Raw genomic sequence first — 21283 nt, forward strand, 5'->3', positions numbered from 1 at the left:
TTTGCTCTTTAAAACCGTTAAGGTGACAAAGGAACTAGTCTTCAGTCGACAAAATAGACTGCTGGAATAATTTGTCAGAAACTAAATATCCTAAAAAGACCCTAAAAAGACATAGACACAGACGAGGCGATGCTTGTTATTATTAAAAGCATCGGCATTATAAGGAGAACATCTTCTACCTTTACAGAAAAGTCGCCCAAGACCGCTGGATCAAAATTGCCGATTGGGGCGAGTTGGTGGGACATGATTCGAAATGACCAGCGCGGAAACAGGCGAGGACATGAGAAGAAAAAACACTGACGACAGGACGGGCGCTGACTAACAACTCTTTATTGTCGAGGAAATCCCAGCATAATATCTGTCAGAAAAACCACGTGACAGTCAGGCGGCCAAAAATTACAACCTAAAGCACATTCACCAAAGGGTGGCCGACACATGTATAAACCGAAATAAAAAAAACCTAAATATGAAAAATCGGCGGGAAACTAAATGAAATGATTATATCAAAAAGTACTACAACCAGCAAAATCAAAAGGAAAACACACGTGCCAAACAACATCGTGGCCAAAGGGCGGTGTCAAGAACACTTTAACAGCAACAATGAGCGAGCCTGAAAGGGCCCAAGCAGCCGAAGCAAAAGTATAGTCAGAAATCTAAAATCAGATAAAACGTCATACAACCCTACGGATACCGCACAAAAACAGGCCAAAAAGAAACGAAAACAACCTAAAATAGAGCGAAAAAACTTGTCAACGCCGAGAAGGCAAAGAGGTAAAAAACAGGCCACATGTGATACACAATTTCGACGATTACAACTTATAAGCCGCGAAAAGCCGCGGTTAACATAAGAAAACTTCATGAGCAGACGTGCAGTGGCAGGCGAACATGCAAAATCAGGAATCTTTAGGTATGGTCAAGGAAGCGCATTTCTTTCTCGTGCAGCGAAATTCAGGGCGTGCTTGCGCAAATTTCTCCTGCCTTAGCAATAAAGTAGGCCTCATTGACCTACCTTTCTGTTTTGTTTTTTGCGTTAGGGACCTTGTGTCCTCTAATATAGGTTTACAGTTCTGGCGAGGCTGGTTGCAGTGGTCTGCGAGATTACCTGCAGACCCTCTATCTATGTTGAGGAAGTGCTCCATGGCCCTGACATAAAGCATCTTCCCGTCTGGCCTATGTACGCAGTACAGCAAGTTAGGGGTATCTGATAGACAACCCCAGTCCGGCAGTCCGTTCCCCGTGTCTCGTAGTGAAGGTAACCTGTCTTGCCCTGTCGTTTAAGACACATATCTTAAAAAGTTTGCACGGTACAGAAAAGACGACCTGGACGTTGTAACGCCTTGCTATCTTTCTTACGTAAAGGACATCTTGTGGAGGTAAGGTATGACTGCAACACGCCTCTTCTCTCTCTCCTTCCTAGCCTTCCTCCCCTGCTTTAAATTTGTAGCATGGCCTAACATATATTAGCTACTAATGAAGGCGTGTACCCGGCAGAGTAGAGGCGCTGTACCTGGTGCGCAAAGCTCTATTTTTCCACATGCACAGAGCTTTTGGCTAACGCCGCCTGAAGTGCACTTTTTACTATCATTCATTTTATAGCTTTGAGTGTGCGCTGTCAAAAGGTACCAGACTCTTTCTAGACCGTACGTTGTAAACCAGCAAACATGGTGGTCCCTAAAAAGAAGCAACACGTCTAAAAACTGGATGTGGTTATTCACAGGAAATTCAATGGTGAAATTCAGACCACCAGAGAAGGCTTCGAACTCGTGAATCGAAAGTATTTTAGCCCCTGCAAAAGTTTTACCACTTCTCAGGTTAATGTACATAACAGTTAAATTGGACGGTTGCGGTTATTAAAGTTTTGGGTGCATGGGTGATGGGACATCCTCAGGCCACAGGATCTTGCTTTTAATCGTGGAGTGGAGCATCCTCTATGGAACTGAAGATGAAATTGGGTACAGCGTGAAGAGTCTTACGCTCGACCCTCAGCACGTTATACCATTGTAGACACCGTAAGTTCCCGACTAAGCTCTGTTCGAAAGCAGACCCTATGGCGTGGGCACTTTCGACTTATCCTCTGCATGTAGCTTTCAGTCATGCAACAAACACGTGTTCTTCAACATTTCAAACCTTCTACCTAGTCAGAATCGGCAGTCACATCATTTACTGAAAATATTTTATTCAAGCAAACTCCAAATCTAAGGCATTTGCTGCTGACTCCGTCATCCATATAAGCGTTTGCACTCTCCGTGTCAAACTATAACTCATATAAGCATCATCTTCGTCGTTCGTCCTTGTGGTCTGCATGGTTTTGGCGCTAGGTTTTCTATAATTCAAATTAATGCATATTTTTGTTCTGTATGCATTTCTCTCTGACCATTATATGCTTAAACATGGCCAGTATTGGTCCGGCCTTCTCATGTCTTGCCCTCTGCCTTTGCACATATTCTATTTTTCTTTTTGCTGCATATTCTGAATTTCGATTTCTTGAACTAGATTTTTGTTATCCAATTTATGAACTAATATGTTTCCATGTTCTTTTTTGGTATTGATCAGTGTCGCCAGGAGCAGTTTGCATTTCATTAATGTATTTTGCTGATTCGCATAGTTGCAGTTCAAGCAGCCTGCGGTTTTTGCTTCTCATTGAGTACGTCAAGAAATTCATTATACATGGCAGATATAATCGGGTCATTCATCCATTTGTCTTATCTGTTCGCCTGCAAAGTTTTGAATTCTTCAATGATAATATATTGTCAATGCATTCCATTTTATAATTCGTCCTAATTGTCTGCCAGTAGTGAGATGGATTGCAATTTATTTTGGTTTTATTGCAGTCAGAATGCTTTATTCGTTTGGTGGTTGTCCATAGAGTTTCATATGCCCACATCTTATTAATTTCAATTTCAGTCTCAATACAGTAATGCTTTGCATGTGCTTGTTGTAATGTTCAGAACATCCAGCCTCAGTGCCAATTTCAAATGCATTGTTTTTTCAAAATGTTGACGCCAATGAATGTAATTTAAAATTTTTCGCTTTCTCTTCATACAAACTGCAAATAGCACCTCCATTTTTGTGACTATCGCCTTTATCATAACCAGCACGGAAATTATTATGACTCTGGAACATTCCCTGCTATCGTATTCTTAAATTCAGCAGTTTTCGTTCTGCCTTGATGACGGAAAAATTTCTTCACGCATACTATTCGTTTTTATAAAGACATGTTGCTTTGTTAGTCAAGAAGAAAGTCAGCACATGAAACGACACTGAAAATACCTTCAGTCGTTTTACCTAGAAAAAAAGAAGAGCAAAGCGACCTTCACACGTGTCCGTCGCCGCTAAACGTCATCAGGTCGCCGTGTTGAGCGCATGTTTAAGCTGTCCTGAGCCCGGACGTCTGAACGGCGCTCGACACTGGCTGTCAAATGCAGGACACGAAGGATAATCAGCAGAATGCCTCGTGGCACTACTCGGTTTCTCCCTACTCATTTTATGCAGTGCAGGGTTCCAGCTTAATTCTATGAAAATATTAGCAACGCGTCCATTGCAAGTCGCCCTTCTCCTGAGGCGGGCTTTATGTAAAGCAAATCTGCCCCGGATGGCGCCTGACACTCATTGGCTACGGAAAGATAATGAAGTAAATAGTAAGATCTAGGTGACGATGCTCGGTCTCTACATATTGATTTTGTTCAGGCCGGGAAAGCTGCGGAAAGCTATTAAAAATGACGGCAAAGCGCACGAAAGGGCTTCTTCGCCGCTGCAGTGACTCGAATCTCCGCATTGCTTTCGGTATTAGGCGTCCCTATGAAATGGCTCGTTGAATTTCCCATTCTCTTCTTTCTTTCCCTGTTTGAACATCGATGAAATTGCTAAAAACAGGCTAGTAATTACACTTCCGGTAGTGGCGAGATAATTAAGTGGGCTCCATCTGTATCACATTATTCTTCAGCCGCCTTTTTGGCCGACGTACTTCTCGCCTGTCTCTAGAATGTTACGTGCTACTCGCTTTATACATATCGCGGCAAGTTCACTGTGTTGCGGGATGCACACTTTGTTCTGATACGTTCCTCCTGATATCCGCGACGACAACCTTGCGGTTTGCACTGGAAATGACAAGATAGTTTCCTCTCTACGCCTTACAGCTACTTTACAAATCTTGCAGGCCACCCCGGGCACAATTTTACAACTCTGTATAAGCTGAGTTCACCGCCTGCAGCTTCTTTCAGCCTCCTTCACTGTATTTATCTTCTAGAGCAGTACAGCAACCTCTTTCATCAAAGCGCGCCGCCACGGTGGCTTAGTGGTTATGGCGCTCGGCTGCTGGCCCGAAAGACGCGGGTTCGATCGCGGCCGCAGCGGTCGAATATCGATGGAGGCGAAATTCTAGAGGCCCGTGTACCGTGCGATGTCAGTGCACGTTAAAGAACCCCAGGTGGTCGAAATTTCCGCTGCCCTACAGTACGGTGTCTCCCAAAGCCTGAGTCGCTAATGGGACGTTAAACCCCATAAACCATAAACCAATCTTTATTCAAAGCGTCTCAAAGAAACCCACTTCTTCTAAACATTCCAATTGTAATAAAGGAGCAAAATATTCATTCGCATATTCCAAAGTGCCGCCAATTGCTACAAAGGAACGCTTAACAGCTTCTACAGAAACTTCGTAGTTAAAGAAAAATTCGTCCTGATCTGCGTTTCGAACCCGGCTCCATCGTTTCACCGGAGAAGTCGCTCAACAAACTGCGCAAACGGGGACGGCTGGCATATAGTAGGGCGAGAGCGAATTGGTCAGTAACTCGAAGTGGGAGCAGTGTTTGTCAAATGTTTTTTGAAGGACTTCTTCCAAGTTTTAGAAAATTTGCAATACGGTTCCAAATTACTCATTGAAATCCACCCAAGATAAGCCAACGGCTACAAAACTGTAAATCATTCCTGTGTAGCCGTTGGCTGCGCTTGGGTGGATGGCAGTGAGCGATTTTCTTCCTTATTACTAACTTACTCCACCTTGGAGGATTCCTATATAAAACATTTTACCGAACATTTCAATTGCTTCTCGAGCATGTTTTTCATAGTATAGCCGCAAACATTTGCAGTGTTTGTTCATTCTTCAAATCTGCCGCCACACAACTTTATCGTTTTGTTTGCGACGCAAGACGCGACTAGATATATCTCGATTGATCGCAGCCTGGCAGCGCTGATTCTACGTTGTTCGGGAATGTTCCAGTTAGTTTGCACGCTTTATCTCGAAAGTTCGCTATCAGCTTTAAATTGAGCACGGCCGACAGCGGCAGGCAATCTGTTCGACGACTGCCGAGCACGCTTGTCGCTTCGCCGCCGCCGAGTGATTCAGCCCATTTTGGGCGGAATCACTCAGCGCTTCGCACCTGAGGACGAGCCAGCAGCTCAGCGAGCCAGCCGACGTCTCCAGGGAGACGAGCCTGACTTCGGGACCCTGCTGGACCGCACCAGACAGCGAAAAGACGCTGCTACCAGCACCACAACCTTCCGAATATGTCGACGCCGATCATACTGCAGAAGCCGCGGGTGCCGCCAACATTCGATGGATCCCTAGGCAAAGACCCTGAAGAATGGTTTGACCAATTTGAGCGCGCGGCGTCATTCAACAAGTGGGATGATGCGGCAAAAATTGGACACGGGTTTTTCTCATTGGATGGCTCCACACGCACGTGGTAAGAAAAAATTCAGGGGCACTTTGTTCACCTAAGTGAAGTGAGGCGAAAGCCTTTAGCGCGTTGTTTCGGCTTGTGTTACAGATATGTAGTTAAGACCTTAATTAAGTACTTGCGTTTGTACGCATTCTGAGACTCCATTGAAGCGAGCGCTAGGGGGGAGATAGTGCGGCACCCGACTCGGTCGACAGCTGCGAGGCGTCTCGCGCGGGCGCAGCGCGCGTGCAGGTGGCGTCACCTCGCGCTACTAATGGGGCAACATGGCCTCCGCGGCGCGTGGAGGATTCGCTGGGACGATCGCGACAAGCCGAGTTGGGGGGGGGGGGGGGGCGCTTCTCCACAGCTGGCATGACGTCACGTACAGCGAGCGCCCCTCGCGGCAGCGGCGCGCAGCTGCAGCATGGAGGATTCGCTGGGGCGATCGCGACGAGCCGAGTTGGGGTCCCGCTTTTCCACAGCTGGTATGACGTCACACATAGGTCACGTCACGCTAAAGGACAATGGTGGTATCTCCGGGACGACGGCCAGGAGCGGAAACCTAGGGCAGTATTGCTTTCGCAATAAAATGCGAGTCGTGCCTTACGGCATGGGAGCTATTCAAGAGAGAACTATTGAAGGTATTCAACAGTGTTGTGAGGAAAGAAAGAGCCGAACGACTCCTCGAGTCCAGGATCCAGCTTCCGAATGAGCCCGTCCGCGGTTACATCGAGGACATGAAGCGCCTATTTCGCCGCGCCGACCCGAGATGACCGAGGAAAAGAAAGTTCAGATTTTAATGCGCGGCGTAAAAGAACAACACTTTGGCATCCTCGTCTGCCAGTCGCCAAAAACAGTCGAGGAATTCATGAAAGAAGCCTGCACGATTGAGAAGACCCTCGACGTCCGACATCGGCAGTACAATCGCCCTTCCTCTGCCTGTGCAATCCGTTCAGACACGACGGCCACCACCAGCGACAGCTTGCGGGAAGTTATCCGTGAAATCGTTCGAGAGGAGCTACGCCGATTGCTGCCATCCTCCTCACAGCCGCAAACAGCGACTCTGATGGATGTGGTACGGGGAGAAGTGCAACAGGCACTTCGCACCCCGACGGCCACAGAACCCCAGGCCATGACCTACACCGCTGCAGTAATGACTCCTCAGCCCAAACGACAACCCCTGCATCCTGTCCGACATGAACAACTTGTTCCCGAACGCCACCTCCCTGCCCCCACCCGCCCAGCCTACGATCGACGTTCAAGCCCCAGGAAATGCGATGCCTGGAGGACTTCCGACAACCTGCCGTTGTGCATCCATTGCGGTGAGGCCGGCCATATTCTTAGTCATTGCCCGCACCGACGTATCGGTCTTCGAAGATTTGCCGTTAACGCCCAACGCTTCGGCCAACGTCCGCAGGAATTCGACGCGTATTTGCGTCGAGAAAAGCACAAGCCAAACCGCTTTTCGCGCCCACCACCGCCGTCAACCTCGCGCTTTGCGTCGCCACGCCGCAGCTACGCAGCCGACTACGAGGAAGGTCTCCCAGCCCCCGTAGGGGAAACTAAAGACAGAAACCTCTGGAGGTGAGGTTGCTCATGAGCGAAACGCCGAAGATCCTCCACCGACCACGCCCCATGAAGACGCTGCACCCGCGACGCCGCATGAAGAACCAACACTCGCTGCACCGACGCCGCACAAAATGAAAACCCCGACCACGACGTAAACTGCCTTCAAAACGACGCCACCACCCAGAAAAGCTTCGACCACACGCCCCACCCGTAAAAAGCATACGCGACGAAGCCGTGACCCGACGCTGAGAGCGACATGGAATGCAAGAGCCAGGACTTCCGACTTAGAGGTGACTATCGACGGCCGGAAAGATGCCGCTCTAGTCGGCACAGGAGCCGATTACTCGGTGATGAATGAAACATTCGCTGCGCATCTGAGAAAAGTCACAACGACTTAGGGCGGCCCAAAAATTCGCACCGCGGGGGGTCACCTCATTACGCCATCAGGACGATGCACAGCGCGAGTGACTGTCAAAGGACATACCTACCGTGCGACCTTTGTTGTGCTACCGCAATGCTCCCGCGAAGTGATCTTGCGTGTGGATTTCCTTAATGAGCCAAAGGCGATCATCGACCTGCGATCCAACCTGATCATGCTTTCGACGGACGAAGCCATCGCTTCGATGAAAACTCGGAAAAATCACGTTGCCCTTAGTGTCCTGGAGGAAGAAGAGAGCGTCCCACCCCGTTCTAGCGTTATCGCGACCGTAGGCGTCAGGAAAGCCATTAACGCTGAAGCCATCATCGAGACAAACATGCAGTTTCTTCAAGACCGAGGAATCAGCATCGCAAGAGGTATCGCACATTTCCGCAATGGCCAGGCCGTAGTACTGCTGTCTAACTTCAGCGAAGAATACCGGCACATTAACAGAGGAACGACGATTGCTTTCTTCGACGAAATATCCGACGTACGAGAATCCTTCGCCCGCTCCGACCTCTCCGCAGAAGATTCTCCTGACCAAGAGAACTCGCCCACTTTCGACATCAACCCAGCCCTGCACCGGAACAGACAAGACCAGATCCGCAATCTGCTTCAAAGCTACAGTGAGTGTTTTTCGACATCGCCGAAGGTGCGACAGACGCCAATTGCCAAGCATCGCATTATAACGGATCAACACGCCCGACCTCTCCGTCAAAGCCCCTACCGTTTGTCACCACGAGAACGACAAGCCATCCGGGACCAAGTCGAAGAAATGCTTCGGGACGACGTCATCCAGCCTTCAAACAGCCCATGGGCGGCACCGGTTGTTCTAGTGAGAAAGAAAGACGGCTCACTTCGATTCTGCGTGGATTACCACCGCTTGAACAACATAACAAAGAAGGACGTCTACCCCCTCCCCCGCATCGACGACACACTGGACCGCCTTTGCAACGCCAAATATTTCTCATCGATGGACCTCAAGAGCGGCTACTGTCAAATTGAGGTTGACGACACAGATCGCGAGAAGACGGCATTTATCACTCCGGATGGGCTGTGTTAGTTCAAGGTGATGCCATTTGGTCTCTGTTCCGCACCAGCGGCGTTTCAGCGAGTAATGGATACAGTGCTGGCAGGCCTGAAGCGGCAAATTTGTCTGGTATATTTAGATGACGTCGTTGTGTTCGCCTCGAACTTTGAAGAGCACCTCAAAAGACTTCGAACTGTACTAGACGCAATCAAGTCTTCTGGCCTAACCTCGAAAGCAGAGAAATGCCACTTCGCTTACGAAGAGCTGCTGTTTCTAGGCCACATCGTTAGCAAGGAAGGAGTACGCCCAGACCCGCAGAAAACAGCTGCTATTGAACAGTTTCCACCGCCCGCCGATAAGAAAGCAGTGCGCAGATTTCTCGGACTGTGCGCATACTACCGACGATTTGTGAAAAACTTTTCGCGCATCGCCGAGCCCCTGACCCAACTGACGAAGGCAGATGTGCCGTTTAAATGGGAAGCGCCGCAAGCAGAAGCCTTCAAGGAACTTCAGCGTCGATTACAGTCCCCACCGATCCCTGCGCATTTTGATGAAAACGCTGATACTGAAGTTCATACCGACGCAAGCAGCGTGGGACTAGGCGCAGTCCTCGTTCAAAAAAGCGGCAGGCTGGAGAAAGTCATCGCATACGCTAGCCGTTCGCTTTCCAAGGCCGAGGCTAGCTATTCGACAACTGAGAAGGAGTGCCTTGCCATCATCTGGGCTGCGTCAAAATTCCGCCCCTACCTCTACGGACGGCCATTCAAGGTGGTCAGCGACCACCACGCGCTCTGCTGGCTTGCCAATTTGAAGGACCCCTCTGGCCGACTCGCTCGATTGAGTCTGCGTCTCCAGGAGTTTGACGTCACCGTCGTTTACAAGTCCGGACGCAAGCACTCTGACGCCGATTGCCTCTCACGAGCCCCTGTAGATGCACCGCCGCCGGACAACGATGACGACGCCTTCCTGGGACCCATCAGCGCCAGCTCTTTTGCTCAGCAGCAACGCTCTGACCCCGACCTAAAAGGCCTCTACGAGTACCTGGAAGGCAAGGTTTCTTCACCCCCCGCTTCATTCAAGCGAGGACTGTCTTCCTTCTGTGGGCAGAATGAGGTCCTTGTGAAGAACTTTACAGTGAACAAAACAGCCTACCTCCTTGTTGTACCTACTTGTCTCCGCGAAGAAGTTCTACAGGCTTCACACGACGAGCCGACAGCTGGGCATCTCGGGTTTACTCGCACCCTCCGCCGCATTAAAGACAAGTATTACTGGCCCCGACTGTCTGCCGATGTCGCACACTATGTGAAAACCTGCCGAGATTGTCAGCGACGGAAGACTCCTCCCACACGACCAGTAGGATATCTGAGCCCCATTGAACCTCCCTCAAGGCCCTTTCAGCAGATTCGCATGGACTTGCTTGGCCCTTCTCCAACGTCAACATCTGGAAATAAGTGGATCATCATAGCGACCGACTACCTGACCCGCTACGCCGAGGCGAAAGCCCTACCGAACGGAACAGCAGCAGAAGTCGCCAAATTTTTCGTGGAGTGCATTCTTCTTCGACACGGCGCCCCCGATGTGTTCATCACGGACAGAGGAACAGCATTCACGGCAGAACTAACGCAAGCCATCCTGCGCTACAGCCAAACCAGCCACCGGAGGACAACTGCATACCATCCGCAGACCAACGGACTGACCGAGAGCCTGAACAAAACCATCGCCGATATGCTCGCTATGTATGTCGATGCCGAACACAAAACCTGGGATGTCATCCTGCCTTACGTCGTCTTCGTCTACAACACCGCAGTGCAGGAGACCAGCCAGATGACGCCTTTTAGGCTCGTCCATGGCAGGGAGGCCACGACCACGCTAGACGTCATGCTGCCCAACGTTACAGAAGAAGAGAACGTCGACGTTGCCGCCTACCTTCAACGCGCAGAAGAAGCTCGAAGGCTTGCCCGATTACGGATCAAAGATCAGCAGTGGTCCGACGCCAGACGCTACAACCTACGAAGACGCAATGCGGAATACAAGCCAGGAGACCAAGTCTGGGTGTGGACGCCCATTCGCCGCCGTGGATTGAGTGAAAAGCTTTTGCGCCGCTATTTCGGCCCGTACAAGGTTCTTCGTCGGCTGGGTGAACTGGATTATGAAGTTATCCCTGACGCAATGACTGCACCTCAGCGACGCCGCGTACGACCAGAAGTTGTCCATGTAGTCCGTCTGAAGCCGTATTTTGCGCGCTGAAGGCCACTGCATTTCCATGCTCTATTTTCGCAAGATCCGTTTTTTTTTCCTTACTAGTCGCATTATTTGTTTTAATGCATCGGGTCGATGCTTCTTTGAGAGGGTAGTAATGCCGCGAACTTTTGCAGTGTTTGTTCATTCTTCAAATCTGCCGCCATATAACTTTATAGCGACGAAAGACGCGACTAGATTTATCTCGATTAATCGCAGCCAGACAGAGGTTATTCTACGTTGTTCCAGAATTTCTAGTAACTTTGCACGCTTTATCTCAAAAGTTCGCTATCAGCTTTAAATTGAGCACGGCCGACAGCGGCGGGCATTCTGTTCGACGACCTCCGAGCACGCTGGTCGCTTCGCCGCCGCCGAGTGATTCAGCCCATTTTGGGCGCAAGTCAGCCCAATAAGCAGTTTTCTTTTAGAAGACCCTTTTGTACGTGTTCATTGCTGCTTCGACTGCCGTCACCACTACGTGACAGTATGGTGGAATGTTTTTGAGTGCGCTCTAAAAAAGGTTGCTTCCAGTTAATCGTTTCACTAAATTTTAATATACTGACCCGTAAACCAAGAGTGCCTTCGTACTGCTGGGTAAAAACCTGTAGCATAAATAACCATACTCAAGTAAAGTTACCAGAAAATGCTAAAACATGATATGGCGGTGGTTATGAAGTTCATAAATTAATGCTTGATTGGGCTATGAGACTGACTATACTTGAGATATCGCCTGCAACCACAGGCATGAAATCATTAGAGTGAAGCTTAGGGCTCTTTAGTCACATACTATACTCATTTTTCACTGTTGCACTGTCTCAACAATATATATATATATATATATATATATATATATATATATATATATATATATATATATATATATATATAATACACTCTGCCAGTCACTCGAATGCGAATAAAAGCTTTTTCGGAGGCCTATATAATATTCTAGCTCGAGTTTATTCTTTCGATATCCCGAAGACAGGATGTCTGTCTGTATGATGCAATGCCACTTTGGTTGGCTCTGTATATCTAAGAGTAGCCCTAAATGTAAAATTCAGTCACGAGGTACGAGTACGTAAACCTTCGCACTGAATTTTTACATGCGCTTTTCTTAACATTTATCCTTAGATTTCAGGACAGGTAACGTTTCTAGGTGTAGCCGCAATGTGAAATACATATTAAAGTCCTGAAGAGAATGGTCAGATAATTTTCACGAAAAGTGCTCGGCGTAGTCCGACAGTCTGTACTTCATGAATAACATCTAGAAAAAAATTGAATATAAACATTACAAAATAAAATGGGGAAGCAGAAGACGGCCTCCTGAACGGAAAGGGGTAAAAGGTGTGCTGAAAAGAAGCACCCAGGGTCTTTCAGGACATTGCAAATCATTGTCATTTCTTGCCTACTGCGGATATCCATTTCCTTGGGACCACTGTGACCTTAGCTGCAAGATTATATTGACTACTGTGGAAGTTCCAGTACAATTTCTTGCAACATGAACTGGCTTATCTGTACTACTAATAACATTAGACTCGTCTTTTATTGCCCTACATGAAAATACTTTGATTTTAGCCCACACATTACTCTTAAAAACCAATACTATTAAAATATGCATTACTATTAAAATAGTCATCATTTGCATGATGAGTATTTATGCGAGACTTACAAAGCAAGCTGTGACACCGAATGCAAAAGTAATTTGCCTAAAATACAGCAAGATTGGCAGCTAGGAAAAAGCGGATTTAGCCTGCACCTGCTCTAATACTGCACCAAGTACGGCTCTTGCTTGCAAAAGTTATGGCTTTCCCTCGTATTTTGGATGCTTTCTCCTGCAACTCGGCCGACCTACGCGCAACTCTAGGTACTTGCGCAGTAACTTTAAGCGCATGACGACGGATGCGCCGCCTGTCGGAAAGACAGCCAAGCGTGGGCAGGCCGCGTCCTGCCGCTTTCTTCGTCCGTTGCAATGCGTTTTCAGGATTTCCTTGTGTTTCGATAGCTTACATTGTGCGGGGTATCGACTAGACACGAATCTGTTTTCTTGTAAGCCTTCGGTAACGTAAAGGAAAGCACTTCTGAATAACTGGCTGCTCGAAAAGTTTTAAGACTCCCTCAGAACGTGCTCCTGCGACATTTCCGCACGTACTCTCGACGGCGGGAACACCGTGGCTATTCGACGAAAAAAATAAAGGTTTGCGTCGTGTTGAGTGATCTCGCTGAGTTATTTCTTACCTTTCTTGTATTTTTCTCTCTTCTCACATTGAGTGATCGGTATCAAGTGTAGTCGCGTCGTTATGGCTCACAAGGTGAAAAACAGGCACCCTGGTTGCTTATGCAACAGATCCCCTGCGTTTCCATGTAAGTGCTCCTCACGAGAAAAAAAAAAAGTCGATGCGAGATGTCGACCCGAAGGTCACCGGACCAAGGTATGTCATAGTGCTTCTGTATGCTCCTGACGATGGCCAACAGTCACCAAAGCGAAAGAGCATAAGTGATGCCTTTTTTTATTAAACTAAATTAGTAGTTTCATCAATGAAGTATTATTAAAAGCAGCAGAAAAAAACCACATGACGCCGGTGAGATACGAACCCACGACCTCCGAATTTATCGTCCTGTGCTCTGCCATCTGAGCTACGGTGGTTGCTGCCCATTCTGCTTTCGTGGGTATTTATGCGTAGTGTAAACGAGCTTTGACAGTGTTCGCCAGCGCCACCCTCGTTCATAGGAGATGTACTTTCTGTACAACCGCTAGTGCCACGTAGGAACAAGCTCCAGCGTCTGCTGCAGAAGCTCTTGAGCAAGTGGTCGAACGGTGAGGAGGGAAGCCGTGGGAGAACCCCCTTATGCTGCCTACGTCATCAAGACTGCCAGATTCGAGGCCCTCGATGAACTATTCAGCAGACGAGGGAATTGAAAAAGGTGCCCATTTTGACATAAATGACGGAAGCGAACAGTCACTGAGGCCAAGGAGAATAAGGTATGTGTCATTTTTACATTTTTTTATTATTAACGAGCACCTTTTTCTATTCTGTTGTCTCCTGACGATGAATTGGCTGTATCGAGAAGCAGGTTGCGCCTTAAAGGAGCGCATCTCACAGTACCATATACCGGCGCCTATCGTGGAACTGACTGTCTCTCCACTATAAATGCACCTTGTAACATTAAATCAATTTAGGGACACTCTTCTCTAAGTATATGATAACAATATGTCAGGCTGGGCGCGCTGTTTGTTGCCACCGCTGTTCAGTTTCGAGCAGCTGTGTTATTTGAATCACATTTCTGAGCGCTGCACTCTTTCTCGCGGCGTTACATTGCTTTGAGCGCTTTGTAGTATGGATTCAATGTAGTCCAACAAGTCTGGACATTGGAGCTATGGGGCCTGCAGCATCGCAAATAGTCATGCTGCCCTGCAAATGTTCGCAACTTTAAGCAGTTTCCTCTGATTTGTTACTGCTTGGTAATTTTATAGGACTAAATCCATTACGCTTGTGCATGTGATGGATTAGACCAGATATAATTGGACCCGGCCTTCCCAGGCTGTACATTACACATTGCGGTAGAAAGTTCCTAAGCCACGCGAAGCGATTGTACCCGTCCTTTAAATGCAAATTTCAGGAAGAAATGGTTTGCCCTTGTCAGTTCGGTTTACATTTCTGATATAATCTCAACCGTTTTGTCCGAAAACTGCGTGCATTCACTCCGCACTTGTTACGACCTGGCACTTTCGTCATAGGGTTCATTTATGTGCCTTGTATCGTACTGAGCGTACTATTCATAAGCGACATTTAAATTACACTGTTGTAAAGAATTTTTAAAACTGGCTTTTTCACGTACTTTGAAGTAAAGCAAGTTACATAGCTACAAAATGTCGTGCGTATATATTCCTTCAAGCGATGAATATAGTGGCGCACGAGAAAACTAGACTTGTTTCATTTGAGTTCAGCAGATATACACAGTAACCAACTAAGAAAATCGGCAATTAATTTCGCTTGCGAATAGTAAATGGGTTTGTTTTTTCCAGTTTTATCATTCTTACCCTTACAATGCTGCACCTGTGTCAAACTTAAGTCTGAAGCCACAGCCTTGATACAAGCGAAATGTACACTTTCAGTGTAAACAGGAGAAAATAGGTTGCATATAAATAAACTAGAAATATTTCTTTCTGGCAAGATGTTTGTCAGCATCAGTCTACAAGCAATGATCAGCTGCTCGTATAGAAAAGCTCGGCAACGCTCCAGTGCACCAAGCGCTATCTTCCCTGTGATGATGCAACATTAGCTACACGTCCACTCTATTGCAGTCTGATTCCCCTGGCATGCTTTCGCTGCAAAATTGACTGTAGTGGGCGCCCAGGGTAGAATATGCATTGCGCGCATGTCGTCCTTACTTGCCGCGAATTTCAACTGCCACTACGACTTCCGCCGGGTGCTCCAACGGCTTTCACTAGGAGGCTTTTATTGCTTCCCCTATACGCAGTGCGCACGACGGTTCTAATCTAGTACCGTAGTGCCCACATCTGTCTAGACGCAAAAAGGCCGTGCCGCGGACCACACTGGCGTCAATTACTAGTCACCTAGAGCCCAAAAGAAGGCCTTATCGCGAATGCACATTTGCATGAATCGTGGTTAACACCGCATGTTTTTAGAACCTATATCAGGACCTTAAGCAACGGTGCGAGTCAAAACTGAAGAACACAGCATGCCGCTTGAGAGCTCTAGACAGGTCTTTGGATGACTTTGCATTTAAGAAGTATCAGTGGTCTGAATTTAATGCTATAGTGGAAAGGCAGACTAGCTAGTATTGGTAAATAGAAGCAATTTTTTCAGCGCGAAGTACACAGGGCAAAGGAAGACGATACACCCTACTTTTGTCCTGCGTCTATATTTGTTCTTTGTCATGTGTATTTCGCCTTTAAAAAATGCATTCTATTACCACACTTTTGTTCATTTACTGGCGTCGCCATGCGGTGCGATAGCACCCGCTCGTCTTCCTCGTCTTCCCTTGATCGTGCGTGGGTTGGCTGTGTGTGCCATGCCGTGCTAGTCTTCCTGTGCCCTTCTGCGCTTTCCGGCGGCTCTCGGTGACATTTTGGTGGAGGTGCTGGGTGTTTCCTGATCTACGATGACCTCCCGGGAGCCTCCGACGCCCAGCTACACCCCGTGGACACGGCACCTGTCCACAAGGCAAGCCGCCGCTTCCGAGGCTTGTATCCTGATTTTCGACCCATGACGTCACAACCCAGCGCAATGACGCCCACTGCGGCACGCCATACCATCCACAATGCCGTCAGTTCCCCACCACTGTTTCGCCATGGTCCTCACACTCCCTCGTCGTTTCATGGCGACAAGTTTGAAGATGTGGACGACTGGTTGGCCAGCTACGACCAGGTCGCTGCGTTTAACCTATGGATGAGGGCCGCAAGCTACGGAATGTATGCTTTGGCCTCGAAGACGCCGCCAAGACGAGGTTTGAAAACGACAGATCCGCCATCTCCACCTTGCGAGATTTAAGGCGACAGTTTCTCGACACCTCCGGGAGCAACGAATAGAAAGAGCGAGCTGAACTTGCCCTGCAATCCCGATCGCAGCGGCCATAGGACCGCGTTGCCATGTTCGTAGAAGACATGACGCGGCTCTTCAACCGCACAGATCAAGCCATGTCTGAAACGAAGAAGTACATCCCCTTATGCGAGGGGACCAAGAGCAGTTCTTCGTAGGGCTTGTGCGCGACCCTCCTAGCACTGTGGTCGACTTTGCTCGAGAGGCGACAAGCATGCAGCCCGCCTAGCAGAAGAGGTTCGCGCACTATGGCCGCCCGGCGACTATCACTGCTATGAACGCCGACATTCCGCTGCCCAGCACAGAGAGTGAGGCCCCCGTGAGCTTATCAGGAGCATTGTGCGGGAAGAGCTGCAGAAGCTTCGCCATGTCGAGCAACACCCGGGTGCCGCAGTCATGTCGGAAGTCGTTCGTGACGAAGTCTCTCTAGTGGTGCTGCCAATGCCCTATCCGCAGCCGCCTCTTGCACCCTATGTCATGATGTACAGTGCAGAGTTACGCATCTCTTTTCCAGCACCACCGGCGTTTTACTGCCCTCCTCCGTCTTCACCGAATCAACGCTTTTCGACTTCGCCTGCCCTCTCCGACGCACGACCACCCCTAAGCAAAGCACACGCCTGGCGCACATCAAAAAACCGGCCTCTGTGCTTCCATTGCGGTGAAGCTGGCCACTGTTAGAGATGGGGATTCTATCCCACTGCTGCCACCAGTTGTTAGATGCGGGCCCCTGGTTCGCAGGGGCCATCTTCTCTCGCCATGCCGAGGTTCACGGGTTCCTGATCGGGAACCTGCTTCTACAGGGTGACGAAGAGACAAGATGGGCTTTGATGTGGAGAAGAGACTGAAAAGGGTTTATTTAAATTTTTACAGAGGTCAAAAAAGTGAAGCGGGAGCTGGTGATCACATGCCAGATTGCAGCTTAAATAGGGTCCCCTGTCCCCAGGTCTCTAGTTGGGGAATTTAGTTCATTAAAAAAGCGTCCAATCACTGTGATATCGATCACGTGTCCGGCTTTTAGGATCCACCCACCAGGACGCCCCCAACAACACACTCTCGCCACTTCTGGCAAGTTATGGTCCGTGCTGTCCGTGCAGCAGTGATGAAAAGTCCGAATGGAGGCCCAATCGGCGTCGAAGGTCAGTCACCTGCACTGCACAGCGCTCCGTGGGAACGAATGGCCGCCGCTGCACTTGCGCAGATGGTTAGAGTTAGGGGAAGATACTTAGGGGAAGACGAGGTCATTTCCGAGCACGAGCATTCCGGCGCCATTGGCTTAATCAAACACAGCCGCGTCTGCCGTGACTCACTTGCAGCGCCGCACCGCCCGCTGCCTCCGCCGACACTTAAGGAAAAACAAGGTTGTTATGTCCAGAGTGGGTCCGGCGTCATGAACTAATGAGAACCATGCTCCCAGGAAATGTTCCCTGGCAGCGGATGACCATTTCACCCCGAAAACAACAGGGGGGGGGGGGTCCCTCGTTGACGGCGCCATCTGAACTCGTGGCGCCACAGCAACGCCGACGGATCCTTGAAGCATCTGTCGATTGATGACTTGCAGTCGCTTGAACATTCTTGGCATGTTGGCGTTCTCCGTACGTAATACCACATAATGCACCAATTTCCGTATCGTCGAATGGGCCTGCGAGGGTTTTCACCAGACGCACCGCGGCTACGTCATGGTGGACGACCCGCGTCACATCGACCAGTACCTGACGGCCAGCGTACCCCTGCGCACCCGCCACAGCGCCACTCCAGGTCGCCGTCTCCCCATCGGTTCTCTTCCCCAGGTCGCCAGTATTCCTTCCGGCAGTCCTGTTGTCCACACCGGGAAAACTGAGTACGGCGACCGCTGTGCGCAGGGCCACCGTCGCTCCACAATTCGAACATCCTCCACTCGCCGACTTGACCCTTCACCCCGACCTGCCACCCTCTGCTCCGACCAATATCCAACGCCCAGAGCAGCCTCTGCTCGACGCTCCATTTTGACGAACACCACTCTGGATCCTTCCACGACGCACGTCCCAGAAAGTGAGCTCGTTTCCGCCGAAATACCTGTCGTCGCTGACAACAACCACGTTACTGTCCTCATAGATACCGGCGAAGATTTATCCATTATAAAACGTGGTCAAGTTACCCTCTGAATAAAAGTGCTTTCCTTTAAAACGACTTTAGCGGAGCGTAATCATTTCTACAATGTTATAGATTATTCTATGTATTGATTATGCGCATGGCCTGGAACTTCGCTAGTCGGCTTTTATTTCTGCGTAGCCGAGCGGGGTGAATTCTGACCGTTTATTGCCGCTGAATAACCTGGTAGCTAACGCCAGCACTACTTTGCTCTATTTTTACTTAGAGGCTCAAAGGTGGTGCACTGAGTAAGGGTTCACATACGCACAAAAAACTGGAAAACAGATGCAGGGTATGACAAAAGATTGCACCGTACAAAAATTGTATGAAAAGAAAAATGAAGAACATAGAATATAAACACCAAAGAAGCAGGAAAAAAGAAAACTGTCAACACGGCTCCATGTGCATAAAGTGCGTGCAGCTTTTGCTGTTAGTTTTCATGTGCCGTATTTTCAACAATAGGTGGAAGTCTCTTAAAAGTTATGTGAATGAACTTCAGAAGGGGCATGGTCTCGGGCTAATTTGACTAGCAACCTGCAACTAATGCACACAAATATTGTGTTTTATTTTTGTTATGCACGAGCTGAATTTTTCTTTCTTGACGTTATAACCTGTGAGGGCAAAAGCTCGTCCCACAAATCCTTATTTAACTACCACGCTAGCCTGCACTTGTGTTCTTCGCACACATTACGCGGCTACGCCACCCGCCACAATAAGATCTGATATCTCTTCTAAGTTTCACTGCTGTGCTACGCGGCGTTAAACGAGAACTTTGCCCTGAATGCGAAGAACTTAATGGAGGCATATTCTTTAGATATTTAGCGGTGTGCCAACTTGTTCTCCTTCCGCCTGCAGTTTCGCTGCTATTTTGTATAGGTGCTTCACGGAAATAGTGTGCACAGAGATGGCGAGAAACAATGTAGCGGCGCGAGACATAAAGCCCAATTGAACTTCTTGTGCCCCGCCGCGGTGGCTCAGTGGTTAGGGCGCTCGACTACTGATCCGGAGTTCCCGGGTTCGAACCCGACCGCGGCGGCTGCGTTTTTATGGAGGAAAAACGCTAAGGCGCCCGTGTGCTGTGCGATGTCAGTGCACGTTAAAGATCCCTAGGTGGTCGAAATTATTCCGGAGCCGTCCACTACGGCACCTCTTCTTCTTTTCTTCTTTCACTCCCTCCTTTATCCCTTCCCTTACGGCGCGGTTCAGGTGTCCAACGAAATATGCGACAGATACTGCGCCATTTCCTTTCCCCCAAAAACCAATTATTATTAATATTAATATTATTATTATTGGCGATTTTTAATTGAGTGAAGTAGCAACCTGGTCAATTTATGGCCAGTTCTATGAAATGGGCGAACCAAATTAAATTAGTCGTAATTAGAACGGATTAGTCTGGAAATCACATGATTTACTTGATGGCCATTATTCCAGAAAGGGTTATCAGCAAACTTCTCTAAGTAAGAATGTCTCGCCTTATTTTACTCGACCGTCTGCAGCAATCTGAAAACAAGGAAACTATGCAATTCTGCTTTTCTTCCAGGCATCAAATACCGACGAGGCTATTATTTTGTTCATGCTAAGCCGAGCCAACATGTATCCAAACGATCTGATGTGCGCGTATTTTTACCGGACGTTTACGCAAAACGCAAAAAAGTACTTTGTGCGGGAAGGATACAAAAAAAAAATCAGGAGAATGGTAAGTACAAACGTTGACCATTAAATAGGCCGAACGCTGCTCATTTTTCTAAAAATATGGTTAAGTGAATGTTCTCATAGTACATGAAGATTGCGGGAAATAACAGCCTCGAAAATAAATGCATAACCGAGGTGTAAAATTTGAGCTAGCTCCAGACCTTTTTCGTGTTTAACTCTTACAGCTGTACTGAATTGGAATTTTGCAGTGAATTCTACAGCCAGAACAAAGATGCGATTCTTCATAACTTCTATAACAGCTCTTTTCTTCAGACCGGCTATTATCACGCCAGAGAAAAGGGGCCCTGTCTATATAGACAAACATATTTCCTGTTAGCGTCTCTTTAATATGTCCCGCCCGCACACTCATATTAATTTCTTTCTCCGTCTTTTTTTCTGTTTCCATGCGCTGAGCCTAAACTTGATCAAGCTGCAGCAGAGAGAGAGAGAGAGAAAGAAGAACGGAAAAGCAGGGAGGTTACCTAGGCAACACCCAGTATGCTACCCTGCATTTGGGAGGAGCAACAGTGCACAGAAATAAAAATGCAGAGTGGAAGGGGAGATTACTTTTTCACGAATCCTGAGGCCAATATTAAAAGGGTCCAAGGGGTACACACCGAAATTTTGCACAATTGAACTCAACCCTCAGTCATTTAAGGCCTTCAAAAGTGCATTCACAACTTTCCTCTGAGATAAAGGGTTAGTCCAAAGACCCATAATTATGACTTCTGTGAGAGAATGAAGGTACTAGCGGCGAAGCGTTGCAGCCAGGAGCATACGCTCACACCCAGGGCAGTCAGAAAGTAGGTACTGAACTGTCTCATCGGCCCGCAGTTCTCACACGAAGGACAGGCGCTCATTGCGATTAAGTGGGAGCGGGCATTCGTAAACCCGACTTCCATCCACAGGCGACACAACCGCCTACCATCGCCGCGGGAGAAGACGGCCGGTAGGTTGAGTAGAAGCAAGCCGTCAATGCGGGGCAAACGGC

The sequence above is a fragment of the Amblyomma americanum genome, chromosome 5, assembly GCF_052857255.1.
Source record: "Amblyomma americanum isolate KBUSLIRL-KWMA chromosome 5, ASM5285725v1, whole genome shotgun sequence".
Classification (NCBI taxonomy): Eukaryota; Metazoa; Arthropoda; class Arachnida; order Ixodida; family Ixodidae; genus Amblyomma; species Amblyomma americanum.